The following is a 7,694-nucleotide window of genomic DNA, read 5'->3' as shown; positions in this document are numbered from 1 at the left end:
ATTTCAGGATTTTGTTATCTTTGTCTTTCAAAATTTAGAAATAAAATTTAAAATATTTACAGATTTTAGTGATGTTTAGGGTCAATTGCAAAAACAAAACCCCGACCGACGGCGACCCTACTTGAAAGGTCAGTCCACCTGCAGAGAATTTTTTCGTCCCCTTTATTTAGTATTATTTTCTTTTCAGTTGTTTTCTGGACGTTCATCACCCTCGTTGCTTTGTTGTTTTTAGCGCTTACAATTGCTGGCATTATATACATGTTGAAGAAAAGTCAAAGGTATGACATATTTCTATACACATTTTTTATGAAGAATAAAGAAGAGTAAATAAATACGGACAATCAATCAGTAAATGATTTTGCAAAAATATCAACGGACAAACATTTGGCCGACATTGACTCAAGCCCAACATTGCATTGATATTGGGGCAATATCAGCAACCAATTGGCCAACAAATGCACATGTTAGTCACTCCCAATGTTGAAATGCTATAATTATCTTCAGTAGTACTTTATTGAAAGCAGTATTCAGTGATAATGCGAAAGTTGGTGTTACGTTGAACTTTAGATATGTTTTGAATTTAATTTATATCTTTTAAAATACGCGCGAGCATGCCTTATACCCGTTGGCTTCATACCGTGATAAATCATTATTTGGCCCTGCGCCCTCAATTTCACGAGTATGTCACATGACTCTCATTTCTATTCATAATTCCCGCTACATTTTATTGCGCAGTTTAATTCAATTGATCACTTTCACTTGCGACTTAACATCTTACGATATCAACGTGAAAAACACCAGCGCCGCTTTTACATGGTTTTATGGGAAGCTTATGTATTATAAGCATAAAACCGATAATTTATAAGATGGGGGAAGCCTATGAAAAATAATAGGCCCATCAACGTTTAAAAGAAAAGTGGTGTCAAAATGTGTTTTTAATCGTACCATCTGAGACGATATTTGTGTCACAATTTTATGTGATGTGTGATTGTGGGGCCGATGGAAGAAATCCGACATCATCTGTTGAAACCTAAGATCTTAAGCCGAAAGACTTGATTAGAAAACGTAAGTTCTATAATTTTTCTTTGTGCAATAATAACTTTTGGAAATATTCAGAAATGTGAAATTATTCATTTGACAAAGCCAATAATTATTTGCTAAATGAATAACATGTAAATAATACCCGTGTTTGGGTTAGGCCATAATTTCATTTTTTCTAATGTATGTGATATCAGGCGGGGACCTTGATCTCCTCAAATTGTCGGGAAAAGACAATCCCCGAGATATCGTGTCTTGTAAATTTATTGTTATCCAAATCTTTAGTTTATTGTGAAAATTTGGGATTGTCAAAATTTTTGTGGTTGTCAAATATTTTAACGTTTATTATCAAATATAATTTTCACGTAAATTATTTTCATATTATCTTTTATGTGAAATAGTCCGGCATGGTAAAACAGTAGGTTTTCCATATTATTGTAATTAACGCCGGAAATATATAAATGTAATTTTTGATGTATTTATATTTTATAATGTGAATTATGTGAAACAAATTTCCGATGGCGTTAAAATTAACAATGACCTATTGTGAAGTGATATAATACTAGCATCGTGATTATGCAAATTAATAACTTTGTTTTGGTCTTAGCCATTCGAATATGTTTTATGTTTAATATAAAAGTAATGATTGGTTCTTTTAATTAAAAATCATGCAGTAGTTATTTAAAATATTTTGTTGGACATGTTTAATATTATCAGATATAAAACCCTAAAAGTATTATTTACTATTTGCAAGTTTGTTATCAATTTTATTTATTGCAGCGTGTCTGGGCTGACTATAACTCGAATGAATGTGAATAACTGTAAACTGCTGCAAATGGACACTTATGTAACATCGTCATAATGAAGGAGAATTAACCAGTATACAACGTCATCAACTACGCATCATTATACTAATTGGATAAAATTACAGGACTTGACTTCAAGGTTGTTAAATTATTTTTAAATATAATCATCATCATCTTGCTTGAAATTAAATGGAGAAATTGGGTCATCGATTGGAATATATGGACTGAACTTTATGTTAAATCTTCAATCTACAATCAATCATCAATCTATCAATATGTATATGTGGCTTTATAAATATTAAAATTATTATAATTATATATATTATTTTGTTGTCTTGATACTGTTGTTGAGTATAGTACTTATTGTTTCAGGTATTATTATATATATTATTGTTTTTGTTTGAACTTGGTCTCTAACTTGGAAGTTCAAGTTAGCAATTTGGTGCCGAAACCCGGGATACATTTAAAGTTACCTGAAAATTCTGTGGTTCTAAATAAGTACGTACGATTCAACAACAATATTGATATTGTTTATTAAATGTTTATAAATATCTCACATTGTATTTTAACATTATAATTCTCAGGTATTCAACTGATGTACGGGACCCTCTCGTCGGCCAAGCAACACACATCCGTCGATTATTTTGCAGTCATGTGTATCTTTTACAGTCAGCTCAGATACGGTTAGTTGGTGTTTTACAAAAATTAAAACACTAGTACTGTAAGATTTACCTTTTTGACACCATTATTTTGTTTATCGCGGTTGTATGTTATAAATAATTGTCGCCAAATTATTTTCGCGATCAACACATTTTGCTGTATATATTTACCTAGTTTATAATTATCGTATTTCGTATAGCGCGTATAAATTTGATCGTGCATCATCAATATTTACTAATGTTTGTTTGAATAATTTTCGTATAACAGTTTTGTTATTTGCTCTGCGTAATTTAATATTTTGTTGTTATATCTGTTCTTATCATGCTCAAAATGTCTGCCGAATATTATAAAGAATATGAGCACTTCATGACTTTAGGAAAGGAATTGGGTTTGGAAGGAGTTGATTTACGAGATTTTGTGATTCAAGAGAGAAAGAACTTAAAAGAACAGCGCGATCAAGAAAGAGAGATTAGAGCAGCTGAACGCGCGCATGAAAAAGAACAACACGATCAAGAAAGACAAATTAAAGCAGCTGAACGCGCACATGAAAATGAACAGGCAAGCATGGCGCATGAAAGAGAACAAACCGCAGCACGCATGGCGTATGAAAAAGAACAAGATGAAGCACGAAGGGAACATGAAAAGGAAATGTTTGAAAAACGTTCTAAACATGAAATAGAAATGAGAGATGCCCAAATTGAAGAATCAAAACGCGCTGATGCGTCTAGACTCACTGAACTTGAACAGGAAGAAAAAAACTTATGCTGTACAAGCACACATTGCAGATGCTACTTTAAAAGCAACCGAAATTGAAAGTGCTGCTAAACAAGAAGAACTAAACACCAAAAGTTCAAAATTAAAGAAGTACAAACCTTTAAAACTTCCTAAGTATGACGAGACAAAAGATGACATGGATGCTTATATCAATAGATTTGAAAGGTATGCTAAAGCACAAACATGGGATGAAGCAGATTGGGCCCTGAATTTGGGAACATTGTTATCTGGAAAAGGGTTGCAAGTTTATGATTCACTTACTCCAAAAGATGCCGATGATTATGAAACTTTGAAGAAAGCACTTTTGCGGCGTTATAATCACACTGAAGAAGGGTTCCGTGATAAATTTAAAAACTCCAAACCAGAAACAAGTGAAAGTGCGGAACAATATGTCACTCGCATTTGTAGATACCTCCAAAGATGGATTGAATTAGCAGGTACAGTTAATTCTATCAATGATATGATTGATTTATTTGTCAGGGATCAATTTTTACATAGTTGTCCAAAAAGAATGGCTAGTCATATCATAGAATGTGAACCAAAGACTACCGAAAAATTAGCAAAGATTGCTGATCAATACATTAGAGCACATGGAGGCTGGTTTGAAAACAAAGGGTTTGAGAACAAAGGAAAAGGTAACAATAAGGAACAACAGACAGCATCAGATCACAATACAGGTTTGATTAAAATTGCTGGTCAATCTCAACGTGTGAGTAAATTTTCTGGTCAAACCAACAGGCCAAACTTTGGTAACAATAGCAGAATAGGTACAACTCCGATCACGTGTTTCATATGTGGCAGGTCTATAAAAAGGGCACGCTTGCTTTTGTTTTAGATAGTGTGGAAGCGCAGCAAAACTACATTGAGCACACTCAAAATACAGGTGACCATAGAAACGTTGGTGGTCAAAGTCAGCCAAATTCTTATCAATCCAATAGTCAACCGTCATTTGCAGCTGCGATGTACAGTAATCAACAGCAATTGAATGATACTAGTCAGGGTTACCATAGTCTGAGTTCAAACAATGGCATTGACAGATCTACTCAGTTTAATGGAAACAACAGCAGACCTAGAAGTACATGGCAACATAATAACACAGAACATGTACCAAAGCATATAACGCTAGGACTATTATGTTCAGAACCTGATGGACATGGAGAAAGAGAACTCATGCCGTTGAAGGAAGGTAAAGCAAATGGTAAGACAGTCCAAGTGTACCGTGATACAGGATGCGATGGTATAGTGATACGCAAAAGTTTAGTCAAGCCACATCAATACATAGGTCAAACAGATACATGTTATCTCATAGATGGAACTCAACGAAATTATCCAGTCGCCAAGATAGAGATTTCCTCACCTTACCTTGATGGAGAAGTTTATGCATTCGTCATGGAAACGCCAGTTTACGATTTAATAATAGGACAATACCCAGGTGCACGACATCCTGATGTCAATATTTCATCAACCAAGACTGTTGGAGTACAAGTCGATTGGTGCACTGAAGAACTGGAAATGGAAGAACATATCACCATTGCAGAAGAAACAAATTCACAGAAGGTAGATTGTTCAAAACCATTTAAGCAGTTGTTAGAAGTCACGTCAGAGAAGGAGGAAATTACGCCAGAAGTTATACACCAACACCATACCCAACAAGAAGATCGTACACATGAGAAAATAAGAACAGAGACGTCTCATCAAGAAGGTGAAACCATAGACACGCAGATTGTCGACAAATACATGATTGACTTGCAAGACTACACACAAGAAATATGGCAACCAACAAGTCAAGAACTAAGTAAAGTCTGTGTCAAGCAACGCATCCACTACAAACGGAAGTCTCGAAATAGAACTTTCCAGCAGAGTAAGATATTAAAAAAGTGTCACTACAGACCAGAAGTTAATAATGCTCTGAGAAAGGACATAGACGAGGAGACTAGATTTGAAGCAAAGGAGTCTACAAAAGATGGTCATCAAAGGTACACAGAATGTTGGAGCAGATTTCATGAGCAGAGTAGTAGCCGGTTAAAGCATGGAAGCAGAAGTAAAGTAAGATTCATGGAACCAGATGTAAAGTAAGATTCATGGAACCAGATGTAATGTAAGATCCATGGAAGCAGATATACTTAGATAAATATATTACATATATTTACCTTAAGTGGGGGGATAATTGTTACGTTGAACTTTAGATATGTTTTGAATTTAATTTATATCTTTTAAAATACGCGCGAGCATGCCTTATACCCGTTGGCTTCATACCGTGATAAATCATTATTTGGCCCTGCGCCCTCAATTTCACGAGTATGTCACATGACTCTCATTTCTATTCATAATTCCCGCTACATTTTATTGCGCAGTTTAATTCAATTGATCACTTTCACTTGCGACTTACATCTTACGATATCAACGTGAAAAACACCAGCGCCGCTTTTACATGGTTTTATGGGAAGCTTATCATACTGCAGTTACTGTCCGTTTTCCTATACACAATACACAGTGCTCTTTCCCATTGACGCGTGACCTTTACAAATAGCCCTACGTTAACAGTATGGGGATATGACTAGTTAACGTCGCTGTGTGAAAAATAACCGGCCAATATTAAAAGTACTGTTCTAAAGTTCTAGAAAATATAGTTTTTAACATGTCCTAAATTTTTAGCTAATTTAGATGTTTGGAAATATTCGTACTTTGGTGTTTTAGTTAATGTTATAGGTAATAGTACATTGCCTAGTTAACGTCGCTGTGTGAAAAATAACCGGCCAATATTAAAAGTACTCTTCTAAAATTCTAGACAATATAGTTTTGTAACATGTCCTAAATTTTTAGCTAATTTAGGTGTTTGGAGAGGGTCGTACTTTTGTGTTTTAGGAAGGACATGTAAACGACAGATAACACCAAAAATATGAAGAAATTATTTCCAAACCGTGTTAAGTCAAAAATCATTATGTTGCTCATTTTCAAGAATGCTGGTTTACAAAAAGCACGCCATTGTCTGATTTCGTGAACAAAGCCACACATAACATTGTTTCCTTTCGTTTCCTTTATAATCGGTTACCCAACTGAAGCTATGAATACCAGCTTTATTGCGATATCGCACATGAAAACAGTCACTTGTGCACAACCAGAGAAGATCCGATTTAATCAGTTGAGCTGTTTCAATGAGTGTTATCTTGGTTTAATAGCTTTTAATGGGGTTAAGTCCTGCAAAGGTCGAGATGAATTCTACTGTAGACATGACTGCATCATGTGTATTATAAGCATAAAACCGATAATTTATAAGATGGGGGAAGCCTATGAAAAATAATAGGCCCATCAACGTTTAAAAGAAAAGTGGTGTCAAAATGTGTTTTTAATCGTACCATCTGAGACGATATTTGTGTCACAATTTTATGTGATGTGTGATTGTGGGGCCGATGGAAGAAATCCGACATCATCTGTTGAAACCTAAGATCTTAAGCCGAAAGACTTGATTAGAAAACGTAAGTTCTATAATTTTTCTTTGTGCAATAATAACTTTTGGAAATATTCAGAAATGTGAAATTATTCATTTGACAAAGCCAATAATTATTTGCTAAATGAATAACATGTAAATAATACCCGTGTTTGGGTTAGGCCATAATTTCATTTTTTCTAATGTATGTGATATCAGGCGGGGACCTTGATCTCCTCAAATTGTCGGGAAACAGACAATCCCCGAGATATCGTGTCTTGTAAATTTATTGTTATCCAAATCTTTAGTTTATTGTGAAAATTTGGGATTGTCAAAATTTTTGTGGTTGTCAAATATTTTAACGTTTATTATCAAATATAATTTTCACGTAAATTATTTTCATATTTTCTTTTATGTGAAATAGTCCGGCATGGTAAAACAGTAGGTTTTCCATATTATTGTAATTAACGCCGGAAATATATAAATGTAATTTTTGATGTATTTATATTTTATAATGTGAATTATGTGAAACAAATTCCAATGGCGTTAAAATTAACAATGACCTATTGTGAAGTGATATAATACTAGCATCGTGATTATGCAAATTAATAACTTTGTTTTGGTCTTAGCCATTCGAATATGTTTTATGTTTAATATAAAAGTAATGATTGGTTCTTTTAATTAAAAATCATGCAGTAGTTATTTAAAATATTTTGTTGGACATGTTTAATATTATCAGATATAAAACCCTAAAAGTATTATTTATTATTTGCAAGTTTGTTATCAATTTTATTTATTGCAGCGTGTCTGGGCTGACTATAACTCGAATGAATGTGAATAACTGTAAACTGCTGCAAATGGACACTTATGTAACATCGTCATAATGAAGGAGAATTAACCAGTATACAACGTCATCAACTACGCATCATTATACTAATTGGATAAAATTACAGGACTTGACTTCAAGGTTGTTAAATTATTTTTAAATA

The sequence above is a fragment of the Amphiura filiformis genome, chromosome 4, assembly GCF_039555335.1.
Source record: "Amphiura filiformis chromosome 4, Afil_fr2py, whole genome shotgun sequence".
Taxonomy (NCBI): Eukaryota; Metazoa; Echinodermata; class Ophiuroidea; order Amphilepidida; family Amphiuridae; genus Amphiura; species Amphiura filiformis.
This window is presented reverse-complemented; position numbering follows the sequence as displayed.